At 44.1% G+C, this 6,051-nt stretch overlaps 1 long non-coding RNA gene across 1 annotated transcript; it reads right to left on the bottom strand.

Annotated features, from left to right (window-relative positions):
* Positions 1-4,123: 4,123 nt before the first annotated feature.
* Positions 4,124-5,665, bottom strand: 1700055D18Rik (RIKEN cDNA 1700055D18 gene). The gene has a single exon (NR_166789.1). It is a non-coding gene; the product is annotated as an RIKEN cDNA 1700055D18 gene (long non-coding RNA).
* Positions 5,666-6,051: the final 386 nt, after the last annotated feature.

Raw genomic sequence — 6,051 nt, 5'->3', positions numbered from 1 at the left:
CAGCTTCACTTTTGTGTTGTATTGCTCACCGCAGGCTCTAAGCTGTGGGACCAGTCACACCAAAATCTCCAGAACTGTGAACCAAAATAAAAGAAACCGTTCCTCTTTATGAGCTGTCTTCATTTTGTGTTGTTATTGTCGTTTAAGGCCGGCTATCACCATGTGTGTAATCCTGGTTGGTCTGGAACTCATTCTGTGAAACATAATGGCCTCAAATTCACGGAGATTAGACCACCAGCTTTGTCTCACATATTTTGTTAAGGTAATAGAAAAAAACTGACTAATGTAGGGTTTCTCCCTGAGTAATTTCAATGCAGCCACCCAAATAAGAGAGCTAACAGTGATTCAACCATGTAATCTTGTAGTATTCAATTTCCCCAACGGCCTTGATACTGCCTTTTCAGCTAAAAGAGCCTGTCAGAAACCGTGTTGCAGCCTTACACTTGTAATCCCAGCATTTAAGAGCAGGGCTGCCATGAATTTGAGGCAAGTTCAAGTGAGAACTGTCACACATACACACAAATTATACTTTGCTTCTAGCTGTCACAACTCTTTGGTTGGAAGGTTACACTTTCTTTGACTCTACCCAGTGATTTTCTATTGATTCTTTCCAGAAAGGAAAAAAGAATATAAAAGGACTTAGTTAACTAATTAGTCATCCCCCCTTCTGTCAGAATCTTTTCCATACTCAGTTTATTTGAGGTTAGTAATGAATGGTAGAGCCTATTAGAAACATTTCACTTTTTAAATTATTAATTTATTTGGGTCCCAAGAGGGAATGTATGGTAAAGCAAAACTGCTCATCTGGTGGTCAAGGATGAAAGGAGGAAGAAGGGACTGAGGTCTCTGTTCCTTTTGGGCTCAGGTTGTCTTCAAACTCCACTTGTTCTGTGCCTGAGGGTGACTCCCCATCCTCTTGCCAAGTGCTGAGATTACATACACACACCATCACACCCAGCCAGAAAGAAAGTTTATTTCATTTCTTTCACTTCTGCACCTCCAACTCCTGAAAGGTCCTGTAAAAAAAAAAAGTGGGGGGGGGGGGGACCTCAGCAAATGTTGAGTGAGAGGTCTGGAAAAAGCTCAGTGGATAAAGGCACTTGCTACCAAGTTTGATGGTCTTCCTAGGACCCACCTGGTGGAAGAAGAGAGCTTACTCGGTAGCATACATCTGCATGCACACACAAAATAAATCAATGTAAAATAAAATTTAAAAATGAGCGAATGAAGGAAAGGGTAGGTAATAGAGTAGACCAGGTCATCAATCCTTGGAGCCTAACTAAGTCAGGGAGCGCACCTCAGAAATACTAATGTTCTTGCAACAAGTTAGCATAGGGTTTATACATAATAGATACTATGTATATGTTCACTGGCTACATAAAAATGGACACTTGTATGGAAGTTAAGAGGTGCCAAAGAGGGCTGGAGAGATGGCTCAACCGGTAAGAGCACTGACTGCTCCTCTGAAGGTCCTGAGTTCAAATCCCAGCAACCACATAAGCTCTGATGCCCTCTTCTGGTGTGTCTAAAGACAGCTACAGTGTACTTCCTTATAGTAATAAATAACTCTTTGGGCTGGAGCAAACGGGGCCAGCAAGAGGAGCAAGCAGAGGTCCTGAGTTCAATTCCCAGAAACCAAGTGATGGCGTCTCGACCCCTCTCTAGCACAGGGACACTATGGCTTTGCTATTCAAAGCACCATGGTCCTTGAAATGGTGAAATGGCAACATCACTACCTGGGGTTACTCTGTGCCTGAGGGTGACTATGATCTCCCCACCCCACCCCCCCACCCCCGCCAAAAGTGCTGGGACTACATAAATGCACCATCACACCCAGCCAGAACGTTTCTTTCTTTTCTTTCACTTCTGAATCCATCAGATCATCTGGAAATCAGCATGTGAGGTGGGTATAGTTGAAAGTTGGGAAGCTCTGTTACACCAGAGTGGTTCCCTTTTGGGGCACCTCTTTGCCAGGATGGCATAGTCACTGGAAGTCCTCTGCACTGGCTGCTTTCTTACTGGTAAGAGAGTGAGGAGGATTCCCAGAATTACCACAGGCAAGGATGCAAAAGATAGAGATTCTGTCTGGGAAAAAGAAGGGTTACCCATGGGCCAGCTGGGTCAGAATTGTAGTGCATCCCAACGTTGCTCAATTAGCTGACAGTCGTCAAAAATACACGGACAACATACATATATGTATACATTAAATAATAACTGAATTGGGACAGAAAGAATGTTAGGAACCTTTTTCAAGTAGCAATCTAAAGTCAAAAATTTACAGTGGCCTTCTTTGGGATTAAAAGCATGAATTATTAAAAGTATGTAAAATTAGCCAGGCGTGGTGGCACACGCCTTTGATCCCAGCAGAGGCAAAGGCAGGCGGATTTCTGAGTTCGAGGCCAGCCTGGTCTACAAAGTGAGTTCCAGGACAGCCAGGGCTATACAGAGAAACCCTGTCTCAAAAAACCAAACAAACAAAAGTAAGTAAATTTTACCATAAGAATCTTTGCTTCTTAAATTTAGTTTGGAAATTCAGAAACATCTTGCATTCTCTTTGAGTGTGTTTTTAAGAAAAGGAAAATTTGAATTTTAAGTTGGGGGTGGGGCTGAAACTTTTCCTGTTTTCTAGGGCAATATCTCCATCTGCTGGTGTTTCAGGATATTGCCGATGGAGGAGGAAATGCAAGGGAGAGCCTGGTTTGCAGGGATTACCCAGAGCTCAGAAACCAACCATTGTTCATCTTATTTCTCCGCTTCCTTTCTTGCACCAACATCTCTCTCCCATTCTCCTCTTCTGTGTCACCTTGATCTTCTGTCTTCTCCTCTCTTCTTCCTTTCTCTTCTTTCTCAGTCGATGCAGGCTGCCTGAGCAAGTCTTTGTAAGGCTAACTTCAGAGTGGATGGATTTTTGTTTGTTTCCTTTGCACGGAGCTAAATCTGCTACAGCTTCAATCCCTAACTGAAGCTCTGATCTTTGGGGCCATGGAGAGATTAACCATGTTCCTGTGCCAGAGGCTTGCAAAAATCCCTTCTCTTCCTCTTCTTCCGCTTTTTCTTTCTCCTATGCTTTCCATTCACCAGCTTCAACAACTCCTCCCAGCACTCTGTTGTTTCTCACACACCAACACTTAAAAACAGTTCTTTTTCATCCTCTGGGATGCCATACACCACTATACCTAGATCTGATGTCCCACATGCATCAGTACCAATCTGCCAGCAAGCTGCACAGAGCAGAGAGTCCATCCTCAACTCCCCGCCCTACAGACCACTATGTGCTCTTATTTAGTTATTTACTGACAGGGTCTTGGTATATGTCCCTGGCTGGCCTCAATGCACTCCATAGATCAGGCTGGCCTCTAATGGGTCAGTGGAATGTTGGCTTCCTAGTATTTGCCTGATTGTGTTCATTTCCACATATTTATACTTCTTGATAACTTTGGAATAGCAGTAAACAAAACAATAACTTTTCTTTGATAGGTTCTTATTTTAAGGCTACCCTTACACTCAGCAAGTAGCCCAGGTTAACTCAGAACTAGAACTCCCCTTCATTCTTCTGCTGATAGTCAGGATATAGGTGTGTACCCACACTCACAACAGAGAACAACAAAGGTGACTTTGCTAAATTGATGCTTTTAACTTTGTTAATGTTAAGTCACAACATTCTTGCAATATTCTTTAATAAAAAGATGAATTGGGGCCAATGAGGTGGTTCCGTGGGAAAAGGCACTTGCTGTGAAAGATTAGCAACTGAGCTCAACCCCTATAAACATCAAAGCGGAGACAGAAACAACTGCAGCAAGCTTTTCTCTATGTGCTGAGGCACCTGCATGCATGCACATGTGCACATACACACACGTACAACAATAACAGTAATAAATGAAACATGGCAAAAAAATTTAAAATAAAAACAAAGAGCTAGGCGGTGGTGGCACACGCCTTTGATCCCAGCACTCGGGAGGCAGAAGCATGCAGATTTCTGAGTTTGAGGCCAGCCTGGTCTACAAAGTGAGTTCCAGGACAGCCAGGGCTATACAGAGAAACCCTGTCTCAAAAAACAAAAACAAAAACAACAAAAAAAAGAATCAGTGCTTTATATTAAATCTTGTTAAACATATAAGTGTTCTCATTTTCATGACATTTATTAAATCATTAAAACAATTACCAAAATAACACATATTGGATGTATACTAGTATAAAACACAGAAACTATGGATAATAAAATTGTAGTAACCCATAATCTCACATCCCTTTAAGAGAGCCATTGCTAACATTCTGTTTCATCTCTTGGGTTTATCTCTGTGCATATGCACTTTTTCTTCTTTAACAGGGTCTTACTATATAATCCTGCTTGGTCTGTAACACATTGTGTAGACCAGGCTGGTCTCAAACTCAAACTCATAGTGGTCCATCTGCTTCTGCCTCCCAGTACTGGGATAAAATGTGTGAGCTACCACACCAGGTTCTATTTTTGTGTAATTATTATTCTACTGTATTCGGCTCTGTATGCTCTCTTAAAAAACATTTTGTAGTGGGAGTGGATGGTAGAAAAGGGAGAGAATGTCAGGAGCTAAAGGGTTAATCTGGAAAGGAAACTGGGATGAGGGAAAGGGGAGGGTATTGAGGGCATCCTCTTCCCCATTTTAACTGGTCAATAAAGGCTGAGGCCTGTAATTGGGCAGGGGAGGGGAGAGGTGGGAGGTCTTGGAGAGTAGGGACAGGTAGAGAGGAGAAGGGAAGGGGAGAGGACTGAAGAAGAGGAGGAGCAGAACCACGTGGCCAGGAGAAACTGCAAATAGCAAAGGGTCTCGCAGCTGGGGAATAAGTTAGCACAGTGCTAGAGCTGTCCAGTCTAGGTACATAGCTTATATTTATAACTGGATTGTGTGGTTTTTATATGGGTTTATTGGGGTTGGGAACTGGTGCAAACTAAGGATGGATGAAGCCCTAGGAAACCCTATTAGCTTGTGAACCAACTAAGAATTTTATACTATCCTTCACTTGGGAAAAGGGATTGCTTGCTTATTAATTGACTTAGTAGGGCTCATCCCTTGTGGCCTGTCCATTCTCACGCAGGCGTGAACTGAGCACAAGGACAGCTGAGCCCAAGCCAGGAGGTAGCTTTAGTCTACGGTTTGTTTGAATTCTTCCCAGGACTTTCCGAAACCATGGTGATAAGCCCAGTAAACACTTCCTCTTCCAAACTGCTTTGTTCAGTTTTATCAAAGTAACAGGAAAGCTATCTAGAACACATAATCTTGATTTTACTGCTCGGTGGTATACCGCAAGAGGCCAAGGCGGCAGCCGGGCCTTCCTCTTTCCCACCCGGTCCAGCAGACTCTTTTGCGGCATTGATAAGAGGGCTGAGCCCTGAAGTTTTAAGGTGGTGGCGACTGTAAACTTGATTCTGGAGTTGATGGCTTGGTGGGCACACGTCGGACTGAGTTCCGACCCTCCCGTTGCTATGCTGGACGTCTGGGCAACTGAGACGCGATGCGGGCGACGATCCACCCAACCACCATTAGACCGACGGCATTTCCTACTCATTGTGAAGCTCGCCATTCGTCTCACTCGGCTTCTTGGGGTTCCGTTTACATCTTTTCTCAAACCTACAAGTTAGAAGTAATCTCCAGCTCACAGCGAGAGGAAGTCACCTGTCCTTCAGACTCCAGGTCACAGTCAGCGCGAGCCAATGGAGGGACTCAGGGCTGGCAGTAGTCATTGCGATTGGCTCAAGTAGACGGAAAACACTAGCTTTCCTTATTCATGCTGAGTTCTGATTGGGCGTGACATAAAATAGCTTTTCTACAGGCCAAACCTGGTGTTGCTAAGTGATAAGTCCCGCCTTCAAAGATCTTTGAGAACAGTTTTACGGGCTGTAAGGCAAATTGTGATTGGTCAGAGCGCTCACGGATGCTGTGGTAGTAAACACAGCCGGGGTCCTGGGATGGCGGATTGGTCAGATTTTCAGAACGTCACTCCTACTGTGGCCCCGCCCTCCTGATGATTGGCCATTGGAGGCCTGTGGAGGCGGTGACATGGGTACCTCACATC

This window comes from Mus musculus, chromosome 4, assembly GCF_000001635.26.
Source record: "Mus musculus strain C57BL/6J chromosome 4, GRCm38.p6 C57BL/6J".
Taxonomy (NCBI): Eukaryota; Metazoa; Chordata; class Mammalia; order Rodentia; family Muridae; genus Mus; species Mus musculus.
Note: the sequence above shows the minus strand (reverse complement) of the source record. Positions and strands in the feature narration are given on the sequence as shown.